The sequence below is a fragment of the Narcine bancroftii genome, chromosome 1 (assembly GCF_036971445.1).
Source record: "Narcine bancroftii isolate sNarBan1 chromosome 1, sNarBan1.hap1, whole genome shotgun sequence".
Taxonomy (NCBI): domain Eukaryota; kingdom Metazoa; phylum Chordata; class Chondrichthyes; order Torpediniformes; family Narcinidae; genus Narcine; species Narcine bancroftii.
Window position 1 is genome coordinate 253,537,524 of NC_091469.1, and position 17,728 is coordinate 253,555,251.

The 17,728-nt window shown below is 44.6% G+C and overlaps 1 long non-coding RNA gene across 2 annotated transcripts in view; it reads right to left on the minus strand.

Annotated features, from left to right (window-relative positions):
* Positions 1-16,810: 16,810 nt before the first annotated feature.
* LOC138741478 (uncharacterized) overlaps positions 16,811-17,728 on the minus strand; it is a 33,064-nt gene continuing 32,146 nt past the window's right edge. For both annotated transcript variants that reach the window (XR_011343516.1, XR_011343515.1), the window contains exon 3: positions 16,811-17,055. This is a non-coding gene — a long non-coding RNA (uncharacterized lncRNA). The remainder of the gene's footprint in view (positions 17,056-17,728) is intronic.

Genomic DNA, 17,728 nt, shown 5'->3' on the forward strand with positions numbered 1-17,728 from the left:
CCACCTAGGCCACGCTCTCTTCACTCTGCTACCATCAGCAGGGGGTGGGGTGGGGGGGGGAAGGAATAGATGAGCACTCAATGGCACAAGGACAGCTTCTTCCCCTCTGGCATCAGATTCCTGAATAATCAATGAACCAAAGACACTGCCTTACTTTTTGTCCACTATTTTCATTTTTTTATATATATATTATTGTTGGAAGATAGTTCATAATATGAATGTTTTTATTCTGATGCTGTCGCAAGACACCGAATTTCGTGACTTGTTTATGATAATAAATTCTGATTCTGATATTGTACCTTATATTCACCACCTTAATGACCTTGGGGAACACCCAGCCCACCACGGAGACCAGGCCAGAAGGGCAGACAAGAGCGACTTTGACTTGAACCAAGGCAGTCCTTCTACTGAGGATACTCTCATGGTGTTTTTCTATGTTCCCACTTAAGGACTGGATGGTATGTGATCCAGAGACATTTCTCTGCACCTTATGCACTTGCTCTTCAAGGAAGCAATGGTTAGGGGGTGGTGATGAGGCGCTGCTACCCATCTTACACTAATCTGCAGAACAGTGCTTATTTTGCTCTGTTCACTCAAGGTTCCAATCCCCCTTGTGCTCCTCTGGCTATGTTAGACAGACTGGGTTGTTCACATTCCTGACACAGATTCCCGAAACAAATGGCCTATTGTTGGGAATAGATTGCCAGGGAAATGGAGGAAGGGATTTGGGAATATGCTCAGGGCTTGCTTCAGAAGATGCTGCCACCCACAGACTCCTGGTATTCTCCAGACCATGTCTGTTCAAGGCAGGGAAAGGTTGAGAGAGAGTCACTAAGGAGCTTGAGTCCATGCATCAGAAGCCTCCAGGAGCCCAATGTCAACAAGTCTTTGCCACGCTGTCAGCCAACCCATCCCCATCTCTAGGAGTGTCCGTGGTTGTCACATAGGTCTCACAAAGCTGAATTGGAGGAAACCTCTCCACCAGCTCTGTGTGTTACTCACTATTCTCGCAACTTGCTCTTATTCCTCGTTTGTTCCAAATGTGGCCAAATGGGAGCAGCTTGGATGGACAACTTGATTGGTGTGGAGATGAAGGGCCTGGTTTCCAGTTCTATAACCATGAGTGTGAGCAAATGGAATAATATTTTAATTGCCAATCAAAAGGGATGTTTTTTGAGCATTGTTGAAGCTATACTCCTTCTAAGAGAAAATTCCTTCACACGCCTGCCTTGTGAATAATGGAATTAAGGCGTTGAGCAGGATTCCCAGTCACTGGCTAGTTTAGCCTTGTCCGGATTCTATTAAATTCCTTGTTGATGATAGCCCAGATATGGTGATTGAATGTCAATGTGTTGATTAGACATCACTGCCTCGCACGGGAGTGATGGCAATGGCCATTTGTGCCACTTATCACCCAATACCTGAATGCTCTCCAGCCTTAATGAATGTGGATGCAGACTGCTCCAGTACCAAGAAGCTGAAAAGGCAATTGAATCCACGAATGGTGTCTGTGTGTGTGTGTTTATATATATATATATATATATATATACACACACATACATACATACATTCTTTCTTCTTCTTTCTTCTTTGGCTTGGCTTCGCGGACAAAGATTTATGGAGGGGTAATGTCCACGTCAACTGTAGGCTCGTTTGTGGCTGACAAGTCTGATGCGGGACAGGCAGACATGGTTGCAGTGGTTGCAAGGGAAAATTGGTTGGTTGGGGTTGGGTGTTGGGTTTTTCCTCCTTTGTCTTTTGTCAGTGAGGTGGGCTCTGCGGTCTTCTTCAAAGGAGGCTGCTGCCCGCCGAACTGTGAGGCGCCAAGATGCACAGTTTGAGGCGATATCAGCCCACTGGCGGTGGTCAATGTGGCAGGCACCAAGAGCTTTCTTTAGGCAGTCCTTGTAACTCTTCTTTGGTACACCTCTGTCTCGGTGGCCAGTGGAGAGCTCGCCATATAACACGGTCTTGGGAAGGCGATGGTCCTCCATTCTGGAGACGTGACCTACCCAGCGCAGTTTGATCTTCAGCAGCGTGGATTTGATGCTGTCGGCCTCTGCCATCTCCAGTACTTCAATTTTGGAGATGAAGTCGCTCCAATGAATGTTGAGGATGGAGCGGAGACAACGCTGGTGGAAGCGTTCTAGGAATCGTAGGTGATGCCGGTAAAAACCCATGATTCGGAGCCGAACAGGAGTGTGGGTATGACAACGGCTCTGTATACGCTAATCTTTGTGAGGTTTTTCAGTTGGTTGTTTTTCCAGACTCTTTTGTGCAGTCTTCCAAAGGCGCTATTTGCCTTGGCGAGTCTGTTGTCTATTTCGTTGTCAATCCTTGCATCCGATGAAATGGTGCAGCCGAGATAGGTAAACTGGTCGACCATTTTGAGTTTTGTGTGCCCAATGGAGATGTAGGAGGGCTGGTAGTCATGGTGGGGAGCTGGCTGATGGAGGACCTCAGTTTTCTTCAGGCTGACTTCCAGGCCAAACATTTTGGCAGTTTCCGCAAAACAGGACGTCAAGTGCTGAAGAGCTGGCTCTGAATGGGCAACTAAAGCGGCATCGTCTGCAAAGAGTAGTTCACGGACAAGTTGCTCTTGTGTCTTGGTGTGAGCTTGCAGACGCCTCAGATTGAAGAGACTGCCATCCGTGCGGTACCGGATGTAAACAGGATCTTCATTGTTGAGGTCTTTCATGGCTTGTTTCAGCATCATGCTGAAGAAGACTGAAAAGAGGGTTGGTGCGAGAACGCAGCCTTGCTTCACGCCATTGTTAATGGAGAAGGGTTCAGAGAGCTCATTGCTGTATCTGACCCAACCTTGTTGGTTTTCGTGCAGTTGTCCGTGAACTACTCTTTGCAGATGATGCCACTTTAGTTGCCCATTCTCCTAAAGCAAATTTAATGGCAGTTTCACCTATTGTTTTTACTACTTTGCCTTGGCAAAATTGCTCCTAGCCCCTTTTATACTGCAAAGCTGCGGTATTCCCATAGACATGACCCAACTTAAGAAGGTGGCTTGCATGTTCACACATAACCGAAGAAAGCTGGCTCCATGAGTCAAATACGCTCCACCGCTGAGACAACCTACCTAGGTGGATTGAAGACGGGTAAGTCTAGACTCCTCCAATCCACCTTCCAATTCTTTCACACAGCATTCGAAAGGCAAATAAAACTCGGCTTTCAAGCTCTATGTAAAAGGGGCTAGTGATACAACTTCAAAAGTTCTTTGCTGATTGAGGTGTTTTGGTACGTATCCCCAGTTAACTTACAATAGTGAATTCAGCAAGCATCTGAATTATCCCCTTTTGTACTCATGATAGATTAATGTGGATTTCATATCTGAGAAGGAAATGTTTAACACCAATTTAAAAGTGATTGAATCTACTGCCAGTGCTGAACAAGTGAGAAGACATAAAATCATCAGATCCCACTAACCAAAATACAAGTGAAGATTTCATGTCATTTGGAGCTGCTTTTTGTTTAATAATCCTTGCCAAATTGTAACAGCAGCCCTGGTGTTGTGTTTAAGAGTTTCTGAGACATTTGGATGTCTGTTTGTCCCAATCCGACCCCAGAAACCAATCAAACTAGGCTCTAACAGAGCAATGAGAGATCTCTGATGCTGTGCACTCCAACAGGTTGGTCAATTTCTGCTGGAAGGAAACAGACTTGATGATCAGCTTTCTTGACCAGCACATTCCAACTGTCCTCAAAAAGCAACATGTTATCAGTTATATGGTCCTTTCATTCCCTCTGCACTGTCAGTCTTGATGAGGGGTTCTGGCCCGATACGTCAACCATTCCTTTCTTCCTAGTAATACTGCTTGAACCCACAGAGTTCATCCAGCATCTGTGGCCTCTTCATCTTTTAATCTATGCCCTGACCCATGAAGGCAGCATCTTAACCATCTCCTATCAACCAATGTTGCCACTTTCAGGGAACTATCGACTTGGACCTGTAGATCCCACTGTTCATCAATATTTCCCCAACAATTTGCTACCTCCAATTCATTTCCCAAAATGCATCACCTGATCTTGTCAGGATTAAATTTAGGGAAGGTTGATAGGAATTTAGGGAGAATACTTTGGAGAAACACAAAAGACTGCAGATGCTGGAATCTGGAGCAACAAACAACCTGCTGGAGGATTGAACGGTCAAGCAGCAGCAGGGGAATAATAAAAATAGTTGATATCTTGGGTCAAAATCCTTTATCAAAATGAAATCTTGGGTTAGGATTATAAATGTGTGTTTGATATTAGTGTAAACTCTTTGGGGTAAAAATCCTGTTTCCATGCTTTAAGGCTCTGCCACACATTTACCTTTATAGAAGATTTTTTGCCAGAATGGATAGACAACAAAGGCAAATCTTTGCTTAAAAGCCATTTTGCGAGAGCTGTTGATGTGAATAGCAAGTGTAGTCCCTTTGTAGCTGATCCCAAGGTTTGTGCATTGTGAATCCATCAGCTGTTATTCTGCAGTAAATGAAGTTTTATTTGCACAACTATCCTCGATTTATTTTTGATTAAACTCCTTTGGTTAATGCTATAGACAAAGTTGTCATTTGCAGTGCCATTATTGCTAACTTTTCCACCTTTGCGGTGGATCCCACCTCATTTCATTGAACTTTGAATTTAGTTCTTTTCTGGTTCAGTCCAACATCTTTTTCTGCCAGTTTTTTTTGGGTGCTCACATTCAACCTCATCATGCTGAGCTTCCCCTACTCTCACATTCAATCTCCTGGAACTGAGCAAGCTTTTTCTTTGCTGTAGTAGAAACATTTTGGACTACAGTAAAATCTAAATGCTGTTCACATGCAAAAGGTTAGTTGCCCTAGACATGACATCATTCACAAAGCCCCTGACATGGAAATCCTAGAGAATAAAGGTGAGTGAAGCCTGGGTAGATATCCTCAGGAGCATGAAATGACTCCAGGAACAAAAATAAATGGATGCAATTCAATTTACAGACTGTACTCTGCTCTCTCTCAAAATCCTGAGAAACATATTACTTATGTACAATTTGGCATCCATCTGAAATTGTCCAGTTGGTGTGAATGATGCCATGAGAACTTTATGAGCACAGTTTATATTTTTATATTGCACAATTGCAGACTGATAAATTGTGGTGATTTTCAAATAAAGTGTCCCTCCACATTGGCAATATTTTATGTGCAATTTGGATCTTAAGGAAAAGCCCATGAAGATTTTTTGTTTCAATCATGTTGCAAAGTATAATGCGCGATCACTCAATCATTCATGGGAATGTAAATCTCGTTCCAAACCCGAACAAATGATTTTCTGCAAAACTCTCATCCACTGAACGAACAGTCACAGAGCAAAATATTTGAAAGGTCGAACTGTAAATAAAAAGCAGAAACGTAATACTGTAAAAAAAATATTCAAACCAGTCACATCATAGCTAACATATTGGCAATAAAAGGGTTTGCAATAAAAGTAGCTATGAATTGACTCACACTGTCAAATATTGCCGACTATTATAGGCAAGATACTTTCATAGATATCCTTTAGCTTATTTGAACTATTAATCTATTTAGCGGAAAATACATTTTACAGTAATATCCTCAATGATGGGATATGCAAGATTGGAGTAAGAGTCCTGGAGTTCTACTGCATGGAAACAGGCCTTTTGGCCCATAGTGTCTCTCCAGACCATTATGCCTATAGATCTTGATCCACTTGCCTGCAGTAGTTCCATATCCATACACTGTTCATTCAAGAACTGCACCTATCAAGCTATATCTTGATAGGTAGAGAGCATGTCTTTACATTTAACTGGAAGGTAGCATATTAATAATTGGTCTGATTACATCTGCTCTCATACCCTAATCCAATCATTCAAAGACAGGATGTACAAGTTGTAGCTTTCCCTGCGAGCAAACTTCAAGAGCCCTGTTTGGTTTTGAATCAGTTTACCACCAAGAATGATATGTTGAGACCTCAAGAGGTGGAAGAAAAGGGCTGTGAATTCTCAAAACCTGAGAGTCTTGCCAGAAGAGGAGCTAAATTGACATGTCAGGAGAATACATTTTTACATTTTAATTTAATTTATAACATGGTAGAACTGATTCTGGCCATGAGTCCCCTGCTGCCCTAATTACACCCAATTAACCTACAACCCTGTACATTTTGGCGGGTGGGAGTAAAGCGGAGCACCTGGGAAAAACCCACGCAGGTCATGGGGAGATTGTACAAACTCCTTACAGATAGTGGCAGATTCAAAGCCAGGTCAGTGGCATGGTAATAACCTGCGCTTACTGCTACATTCTTTGGCTTGGCTTCGCGGACGAAGATTTATGGAGGGGGTAAAAAGTCCACGTCAGCTGCAGGCTCGTTTGTGGCTGACCAGTCCGATGCGGGACAGGCAGACACGATTGCAGCGGTTGCAAGGGAAAATTGGTTGGTTGGGGTTGGGTGTTGGGTTTTTCCTCCTTTGCCTTTTGTCAGTGAGGTGGGCTCTGCGGTCTTCTTCAAAGGAGGCTGCTGCCCGCCAAACTGTGAGGCGCCAAGATGCACGGTTTGAGGCGTTATCAGCCCACTGGCGGTGGTCAATGTGGCAGGCACCAAGAGATTTCTTTAGGCAGTCCTTGTACCTTTTCTTTGGTGCACCTCTGTCACGGTGGCCAGTGGAGAGCTCGCCATATAATACGATCTTGGGAAGGCGATGGTCCTCCATTCTGGAGACGTGACCCATCCAGCGCAGCTGGATCTTCAGCAGCGTGGACTCGATGCTGTCGACCTCTGCCATCTCGAGTACCTCGACGTTAGGGGTGTGAGCGCTCCAATGGATGTTGAGGATGGAGCGGAGACAACGCTGGTGGAAGCGTTCTAGGAGCCGTAGGTGGTGCCGGTAGAGGACCCATGATTCGGAGCCGAACAGGAGTGTGGGTATGACAACGGCTCTGTATACGCTTATCTTTGTGAGGTTTTTCAGTTGGTTGTTTTTCCAGACTCTTTTGTGTAGTCTTCCAAAGGCGCTATTTGCCTTGGCGAGTCTGTTGTCTATCTCATTGTCGATCCTTGCATCTGATGAAATGGTGCAGCCGAGATAGGTAAACTGGTTGACCGTTTTGAGTTTTGTGTGCCCGATGGAGATGTGGGGGGGCTGGTAGTCATGGTGGGGAGCTGGCTGATGGAGGACCTCAGTTTTCTTCAGGCTGACTTCCAGGCCAAACATTTTGGCAGTTTCCGCAAAGCAGGACGTCAAGCGCTGAAGAGCTGGCTCTGAATGGGCAACTAAAGCGGCATCATCTGCAAAGAGTAGTTCACGGACAAGTTTCTCTTGTGTCTTGGTGTGAGCTTGCAGGCGCCTCAGATTGAAGAGACTGCCATCCGTGCGGTACCGGATGTAAACAGCGGCTTCATTGTTGGGGTCTTTCATGGCTTGGTTCAGCATCATGCTGAAGAAGATTGAAAAGAGGGTTGGTGCGAGAACACAGCCTTGCTTCACGCCATTGTTAATGGAGAAGGGTTCAGAGAGCTCATTGCTGTATCTGACCCGACCTTGTTGGTTTTCGTGCAGTTGGATAATCATGTTGAGGAACTTTGGGGGACATCCGATGCGCTCTAGTATTTGCCAAAGCCCTTTCCTGCTCACGGTGTCGAAGGCTTTGGTGAGGTCAACAAAGGTGATGTAGAGTCCTTTGTTTTGTTCTCTGCACTTTTCTTGGAGCTGTCTGAGGGCAAAGACCATGTCAGTGGTTCCTCTGTTTGCGCGAAAGCCGCACTGTGATTCTGGGAGAATATTCTCGGCGACACTAGTTATTATTCTATTTAGTAGAATCCTAGCGAAGATTTTGCCTGCAATGGAGAGCAACGTGATTCCCCTGTAGTTTGAGCAGTCTGATTTCTCGCCTTTGTTTTTGTACAGGGTGATGATGGTGGCATCACGAAGATCCTGAGGCAGTTTACCTTGGTCCCAACAAAGCTTGAAAAACTCATGCAGTTTGGCATGCAGAGTTTTGCCGCCAGCCTTCCAGACTTCTGGGGGGATTCCATCCATACCTGCTGCTTTGCCACTTTTCAGTTGTTCGATTGCCTTATATGTCTCATCCAGGGTGGGAACCTCATCCAGCTCTAGCCTTAGGGGCTGTTGAGGGAGCTGGAGCAGGGCGGAATCTTGGACTGAGCGTTTGGTACTGAAAAGAGATTGGAAGTGTTCTGACCATCGGTTGAGGATGGAGATCTTGTCGCTGAGGAGGACTTTGCCGTCTGAGCTGCGCAGCGGGCTTTGGACTTGGGGTGAGGGGCCGTACACAGCCTTTAGAGCCTCGTAGAAACCCCTGAAGTCGCCAATGTCCGCGCTGAGCTGTGTTCGTTTGGCGAGGCTAGTCCACCACTCATTTTGGATCTCCCGGAGTTTGCGCTGAAGATGGCTGCATGCGCGACGGAAGGCTTGTTTCTTCTCTGGACAGGACGGCTTTGTAAGGTGAGCCTGGTGGGCAGCTCGCTTCTTTGCCAGCAGCTCCTGGATTTCCTGGCTGTTTTCGTCAAACCAGTCCTTGTTTTTCCTGGAGGAGAAGCCCAGTACCTCTTCAGTGGATTGCAGTATGGTAGTCTTCAACTGATCCCAGAGGGTTTCAGGGGACGGGTCCGTGAGGCGGGTTGCAACGTCGAGCTTTGCTTTGAGGTTTGCCTGGAAGTTTCCTCTCGCTTCGTCTGACTGCAGTTTTCCAACATTGAACCTCTTTCTGGGGGCTTTATTGTTCCTGGGCTTTGGCTTGAAGTGAAGGTTGAGCTTGCAGCGAACCAGCCGGTGGTCAGTGTGGCATTCCGCGCTAGGCATGACCCTGGTGTGGAGCACATCTTGTTTGTCACTTTCTCGCACCAGGATGTAGTCCAGGAGGTGCCAGTGTTTGGATCGGGGATGCATCCAGGTGGTCTTAAGGCTGTCCCTCTGCTGAAAAAGGGTGTTTGTAATGACAAGCCGCTGTTCTGCGCAGAGCTCCAACAGGAGGCGCCCATTGTCGTTGCACTTGCCGACGCCATGCTTGCCCAGGATTCCTGGCCAGGTTTCTGAGTCTTTGCCGACACGAGCGTTGAAGTCGCCCAGGATGACAACCTTGTCGGCTGTAGGGGTACGTTGGATGAGGTTGCGCAGGTCGGTGTAGAACTTGTTCTTTTCTGCTGGTTCCGCCTGGAGGGTTGGAGCATAGACACTGATGAGGGTGATGTGACGCTTGTTTTGAAGTGGGAGTCGCATGGACATGATTCGGTCCGAGAGGCCTGTCGGAAGGTTTTCGAGTTTGGAGGCAATGAAGCTCTTGACCATGAAGCCTACGCCAGATAGGCGTCGTTCATCCGAAGGCTTGCCAGACCAGTAGAGTGTGTAGCCCGCGCCGCGTTCTTGGAGGCTGCCTACATCTGCCAGGCGGACTTCACTGAGAGCGGCTATGTCGATGTCAAGTCTGAGGAGTTCATGTGCAATGAGGGCAGACCGACGTTCAGGTCGGTGGCTGTCAGTCTTGTCTAGCATGGTTCTGATGTTCCAGCATGCTAGCTTGAGTTTGTGAGCATCTTTTGAGGGGGAGGACGTGGAGGGGGAGGACGTTGAGGGGGAGGACGTTGAGGGGGAGGACGTGGACCTGTCCTCGGGCCTGCGCAAAGGAGCTTTTAGCTGCTACATTAACCTTCTATTATTCTACTGATGCTACTGGACGTTGAATCTCTCTGACCTTCTATATTTTTTATCTCACGAGACAACAAGGAAAAACCTGCAGAAAGGAAAAATAAAAAAAAAATATGCTGGACAAGATGGGAATGTAACCAGCCAACTAAAATCCTTTTAGTTATTTCTCAACCACTGATTAGTTTGGGCTATGCACAGATTATTTATTCATTTAGGATGATTAGATTTTATAATCCCATTCAGTCGAAACACAAAGTACAGACAGTGACTCCCACTTTTCATAATGTGCCCATTAACCATTAATGATATTTAAGTGTAAACACTTATGCTGCCTGTGATAGTACAGATTCTATCACCAATGTGTATATGTACAGATTGTAGTGTAGGATGACTGTGATTGGCTGAGAGTGTAGCCACACCTACTGGCAGGTTTTAAAGGATTGCTTCAAGCCAGACCAGGTCATTCTGGACTGGTTGACCTACATGTGATATGCTCCAGTCTTTTAGTTAATAAAAGCCTTGGTTTGGATCAACAAGTCTTTGGTTCTTTCAATGTGCTCTACACTGCCCTTGGACACATTGGGCAGCTCTAGCATCTGGGTTCAGGCCTGACTTCTGGTATTGCCTGTGTGATATTTGAATGTCCCCCCTATGACAGTGTGGATGCCCTTCCACTTACATGCTCTGGTTTTTCTCTCTCACCCCAAAAACATGCAGTCTGTGAGGTTAATTGGACATTGTAAATTGTCCAGAGTGTGTAGAAGAGTGATAGAATAAATGGTTGGGGATGTTTGAGAGCATGTAGAGGATAAAATAGGATTGCTGTGGGATTAGTACAAATTAACGTTAGCATGTAAATTAATATGAAGCTTGTTGGTTAGCAAGGGATTGGTGATCTTAAGAGCCTGTTTTCATGCTGTGTGACTGTCTCCTCGCAAGTCTAGGAGAATCAGAAACTCACTACAAAGATCAAGACTGCTGTGTACAATGCCTGTGTAATCAACACTCTCCTGTATGGTAGCGAGACTTGGACCACCTACTCCAAGACGGAAAGGAAACTCAACAGTTTTCACCTGTACTGCCTTTGCCACATCTTCAGCATCACCTGGAGAGACTAAGTCCCAAGTTCTGAAGTCCTCTCCTGCACTAGACTCATACCCATGTTCATGTTTTTAAGACAACACAGACTGCGCTGGTTGGGCCACATCTGTCACATGAAGAATGGTAGAATGCCAAAGGACATCCTCTATGGAGAACTCGCAATAGGCAAGGGGAACATTGGTAGACCCCAGTTCACTTCAAGGACCTCTGAAAGAGTGACATGAAAGCCTTAAAAATCAATACAGAGTGTTGGGAGGATACAGCAGGTGACCGCAACAAATGGTGAGGTACTCTTCATCAACACCTAGAGCAAGGTGAAAGAATGATCTTGAGTCAGTTTGAAGAGTGGAGAGCTGAGTGAAGAGCACAGCGGACAACAATTCAATGATGACCTATATTTGCACCAACTGTGCCCAGGATGAGGACTTCCATGCCAGATCATCTGAGATCATCCTCTTCTTCACAACATGGTTTTCCCTCTACCACCATCAACTCGGCATATCCTCCAATACTCGCACATCTGCCCTGGTCCCTCCCCCCCCATGCATAACAAGGACAGGATTCCTCTTGTTCTCACCTACCACCCCATCAGCCTCCGCCTCCAACACATCATCCTCTGCCATTTCCACCACCTACTACGTGATCCCACCACTAGAAACATATTCGCTGCTCCACTTGCACTCAGACCTTCTCTCTCAGCTCTATTCTTTGCCCCAAACAGTCCTTCCAAGTGAAGCAAGAATTCACGTGAATCTGCATGGGTCATCTACTGCATCCAGTGCTCCTGCTGTGATCTCCTCTACATTGGAGAGACTGGACAGAGACTGGAAGATGGCTTCTTCAAGCACCTCAGCTCTGTCCATCACAATAGAGTGGATCTCCCAGTGGCCACCCATATCAATTTTCCATCCCATTCCCTTGCTGACATATACGTTCATGGTTTCATGTACTGCCAGACTGAGACCACCCATAAATTGGAGGAACAATACCTCATCTTCTAACTGGGCACCTTCCAACTGGATGGCATTAATATCGACTTCTCTGGCTTTTGTTAAAACCCCACCCACTCCCCCTACTTCCCCTGTTATCCTTCCATTCCCTGTCTCCTTTCCCACAGACATGAGAAATTCTACCTAGTCCCTTATCGCATCCAATGAACACCTTTTGTTGGTCTGGATTCCTCCGCCATTGTTTGAATTCTGAGACTTTCTGATAGATCCTGCTTCTGCCTTGTCTGATTGTTCCTTAAACATCGGTGATATATCTTTGTCTCCTATAGATGCTGAAAAGACCAGCTGAGTTCGTCCTGCATCTCGGAGCTTTGACCATGATGTAATCAGTCTTAATTCTACCCTCATGCTGACTGCAGCAGTGATTTTACTGATCGGGCTTCAATCTCCCACACCATCAGGATAGGTTTATGAGATTTTGCAAATGCATTACAAGGAGGTGTAGCTTAGTGGCTTTGGAATTAAATCACAAAAGGACATCGTGGAAAGCAGCAGAAAGATCATGGTCAACCTATCCTGAGGCATGCTGTCTGATTTTCATGTTCCATGCTCCACTTGCGGCCAATGCCTTTGGGTGGATATTTCCAATAATTCACAAGCATTGGAGTTAAGGAATTTCTCACCACTATTCTAAAGCCATGACTCTTTATTTTAAGACTGTGTCTAAGGTTCTATATTTCTCCGTTTATTATCTTTCATGCATGCACTCTATCAACTCCCTTCAGCTAATTATGTCCTTCAAAGCATTCACTTCTAAACTCTGTGGAATATGGGCCTCGATGACTCATCACAAAGTGGAATGGCCTCGTGAATTGTGAAGGGAAAGTCAGGGAATTTTATAGCATAAAAACAATCTTTTTGGCCCAAGAGGTTGATGGAAGTTAGTCCCATTAGACTGTTTGGCACAAAGCCCTCTCAACCTTTTCTATCAATGCAACAAGTCATAAATTTCTTTTAATCATTGCCAATGCAATTGGATTGAATTGAATTGTTGAAATATTGTCATGTGCACTGAGATACTGGAATACTTAATTTCTGGAATTAGCCCAGTGAACCTCTGCACTGCCTCCAAAGTCAATATATCCTTTCTCAGTAAAGAGCCCAGAAGTACACACAGTAATCTAGATACGGCCTCACCAGTACCCCGTGCATTTGCAGCAGAATCTTGCAGCTCTCAAATTCTATGTATACCAACTTACCATTTGCTTTCTTAATTACTTGGTGCAACTGCACATAACCTTTTACAATTCATGCACATGCACTCCCAGATGTCTCTACAAAACAGCTTGCTGCAATTTTTCACGATTTAAATCATAGTCTGATCAACTGTTTCTCTTTCCAAGTGTATCAACATTACACTCCATCTGCCATTCACTTAACCCATCTATATCTCTCTGCAGACTCTGTCCTCTGCACAACGTTCTCCAGTTTCTTGACATCTTGGGCAAAGTAATTCCTGTATAAAGCTGGTACACCCAGGCAAGACATTTTCTATGGGGTATTCATAAGAGTCATTAGAAACATGCTGAATTTCTGAGTAGGGGAAATTGAGACATTGTTTATGTTTTCTTGGCATTGTGTCAATGTGGTTGGGCCAGGAAAGATTGAAGGCAAGAGTAGCACCTCGAAACTTAAAGCTAATATTCCCACCTCAGCAATACTGTTACAGACAGGGGATGAGGAAAAGTGTCAACGTGAACTGGGAGGCGAAAGAAAGAATATCTTAGTGAACCTTAAAGTGAAGGGAAGAGGCTTTCTTTGATCAAGTATGTCTGGAGTCCACTGTCCACATGGAAGAGCTGTTTGCCACTTCAAGTCTTTGGTTTTGGCCATGTTCTGAGAAATCTGACCAAGAAAAATGTAAGGCTTATCTGAGTTGCTCCCTAATACCACCTTTAAGAAGCCTACTTCTTGAAGTCACCTGAGTTTGGTTACTCTTTCATACTGAAAACAAAACAATGCAGGTCAGAATAAGAAACAGAGAATGTCAGATTTATCCAGTTGGTCAAGCCTTGTCCTTTTGCACAGGGACATTCACATTAAAACAGTGCTGTACTGACCCCAGCCAACCCCCAAGGTCCCGCTCAGGCTGACAAAGTCTACTATGCATGAGATTGAAAAGAATAAATTGCTTGTCTTATCCTGGACCTGCAGCACCTCTCATTGGTCAGGGAGAGGCAGAGGAAGTTGAGGAGAGCAAGGCTACTGGGCCCATCTCGACATTTCACAGGAGCACAATTGGGTGTGTCCTGACTGGTGACATCATTGTGTGATCTGGTAGTTGCAAAGCATCGGACCAGACGTCAATACAGAGGATCATCAAAACAGCCGATAAGATCACTGGTGTCTCCCTTTCCACTAATGATGACATTCACCAGGAGCATTCTTCAATAGACAGCATCATTGAGGATCCCTACCATCCATCACACAGGATCTTTGACCCACGACCATTGGGAAAGAGGCACAAAAGCATCAAAATCAGGACTGCCAGGTTGGGAAATAGCTTCTTCCTGCAGGTTGTGAGATTGATGAATAGTGTCCTGTAATCTTGGGTCTCATAAATGAAATGCGTAAATGATTCTAAAATATTTATTTTATATTTTTATCCATATATTTGATTATGTGCTGTGTATTATTTGTGTATATGTGTACACTGTGGTCTGGTTATATAAACAGTGTTTGGTCTGGTTATATAAAGTACAACCCGTCAGATAATAATAAACTTGAAGTGTGCAAGTGAAAACAAAGTACCTTTCTTTGCAACCTCCCACCATTATGGAGAGTGCAGATTATTAGAACACCTGCATTTGGGGGCTGGTGAAGAGATGACATTTGGGGAGTAAGGCTTTAATGTTAACTCTTCTTCTCTTTCAGCTAAGACTGCTCTACTTAGTTCTACATTTTGAGTTGAATTCAGATTTCCAGCATCTTCAATTCTTTGTTTTTGAATCATAAATTGTATTTAGCTTCCCTTGGCTTCCACCAGAGTTCCCAACACTTTACTCCAAAGTCCAAACTCTCCCCTTGGCAGTCAGCCTACAGCACACCAGAGATCCCGACACTGACTCCAAACCCTCCCCGTGGCCTACTTGAATTGTGGGGCACAATTTGCTCTCTTCAACAGCAACCCTCTGAGGCATGCGCCCTAGGCAACTGCCTAGTTGGCCTAATGGTAGGGCTGGCCAGCATCTTTTGCCTCGGGTGACAATAGGAAACATCTGTTTAAGGTGAATGGAGTAAAATTTAGGGGAGATGTCAGGGTTGCTATTACAGCGCCACCCACCCAGCGTTGTCTGTAAGGAATTTTTACATTCTCACTGTGTCTGCATGGGTTTCCTCAGTTTGCTCCCAATCTTCAAACAAAAATGCATGGGGTTTGTAGATTAATTGGTGTATTTGGGGCAGCACAGGTTTGTGGTCTGGAAGGGCCTGTTATCGTTCTGTAGCTATTTTTGTTTTAATTAAAAATTAAGTTTTTCTTTGCACTCAGAGTGGTAGAAGCCTGGAATGCATTGCAGGAGGTGATGGTAGATGTTGGTACAATGAGGACATTTAAAAGACAGATAGGAATGTGGATGCATGAGAAATAGAGGGTTATTGGGTGTGAGGCAAGAAGGATTGATGTGGAGTTGTACAACATAGTGCACCAAAGGCCCTACCTAGTAAGTTATTCCTTTACGTACCATGGACCACCCATAACAAACTAATGGATCACCAGAGGAGGGAGGGGTGGTTGGTGCTAGCAAGCTCAAGCCCCTTCTCAGACCACTGATGGAACTTTTAAATTTAGGCATACAGCATGGTGTAATGTAATGGAAGATTTAAACCGTGTTTTTTTTTAAACTTTTGCAGCCTTTGCTTCTGCAAGGCTGAGAACCTGCTTGTGTTTTAGAATCAGCAGACATAAGCTAAATTCCACCGAGGGGCCAGAAATGCAGTTATCTGACAAAAGGACATCTGTGTACCAAGAACATTTAATCTTCCTGCTTGATTTGGTCACAGACTATCAGATGCCTAGCCTTGATGCAAAATAAACCATTGTATTCAAAGTGATAAGCTGAAAATTACATTATTCGATAGAAGCCTAGCATGCTAGCTTGCTCTCAGCAAGCAGAAGAACTTCTAGAGTCCAGCCAACATCCCGGTCGGGGGAGGTGCTACCGGCGCCCTGACAACCTACTACAAGTGTGTAGTTGTTGCCTCACTTCGGCAGTTGGGACCAGTCCAGGCGTTGATAAGTATAGTTGGGAAGGGCTTGCATATTGTAGTTTGAAATGAGCTTTTGAATTTGTAATAAACATTTGTATAAACTGAACTGCTCTCGGTGTGTGTGTCTATTTTCTTTCGGTAGCTCAAACACTGTGACCAATCTAAAATGAACAAAATGAGAGGTATAAGTTTACCCAGGACACACGGTAACAGGCCATTTTAGCCCACGAGCCCATGCCACCCAATTTTGTTTTATCGAAGTGAGAACATTGAGAATTTTCATTTTTTGTGTCATCAAATTTACAACCTTGTTTTACAAATTGCTTGTTTATTTTATCTGTACTATTTGTCTATGCCAACTCATTCTGGACCACCTATAACACAGTTTTAGAAGCTGGAAACTAAATGGATGCAACTACGTGGTTTACGTTAGGACCTGGCATAATGCTTTAGACATAATTGCTGGAAAGACAGAAAAGGCTCATTTCTTTGTTTGAACCTGCACAGGGAATGGAGTGCTCTCTAGTGGTGGAATTCTGCAGCTGCAGGGAAAACATGATCCCGATGTAGGATGATACAAAACATCGACTTGCACCTTCTGTTTCCATAGGTGGGGCTTGACCTACGGAGTCCTTCCAGCATACTGTTTTCTATTCAAGTATCCAGCATCTGCAGTCTCTTTTGTCTTCTTATTTACTGTCAGAATATGTGACACAAGGGAACCAAAGAATTAGGAATGCGATAGGCCACTTATCCCTTTGAGCCTACTCCACCATTCAACAAGTGAATAGCGGAGCTTTGGCCTCAGAACTCTCTTCCTGCATTTCCCTTGGGTCCTTAATGACCTTAATCATCTTTGTTTTTAATAAAATTATCTCTGTCACAGCATCTTTGAATATATGATAACAAACATGAACTTTATGACTGGGCATCCAAAGGCCTCTCGGTACAAGTACTTCCAAGATTCACCATCCTGTAGAAAAGTTCAGCCCATCTCATCCTTAAATAGCCAACTTCTTGTGCTGATCCCCTAGTTCCATTCTTCCAAGCCAAGGGAAGTAGCTTCTCTGCATCCTCTGTCATGTCCTGCAGGAAGTTTGCACATGTTAACAGACACGTCTTCTAAATTCTAAAGAACATACACCTGGACTACTCAATATCAATCTCCATCCCAGCAGCCAATCCGGTGAACCTTCAATTCACGTACTCAACAGCTGGGCCAATGAACATTTGGAAATGAGTTGGAGTTTGGATTTTTTGTTTTTCAAAGCCAATTGAGGATTTAAGTTCAGAATTTAAAGTATAATACAGCTCATATTTGAAACTCAAAGTTCAAAAGTAATGTTTATTGTGAGAGTACAAACATGACATCACATACAATCCTACATTCTGTTTCCCAATTTTTTTCCTTTTTATTATTAAGACTAGTAAGTAAAGTTGGCGGGGTGGGGGGGGGGGGTTAACTAGAGATCAAGGATCATATCATAGAACAACATGATCACATCAGAAAAGTTTTAAATTGTAGTGATATGGTTGTATGTATAGGTTGGCTCACCCTCCTGATGACATCCCCTCCTAGACTCCTCCCACGTGGCCCAGGCCATAAAGGTCGAGTCTCCTCTTCCACTCCTCATTTCCCTAGCCTTAACTTATGCTAGCAATCTCTAGTGTAATAAAACCTATCGTTCCCCTCAGTCTTTGTGTATTATTGGGGCAACTGGTAACGCCTAACAATTTATTAATTAGAATTTTGAAGGTC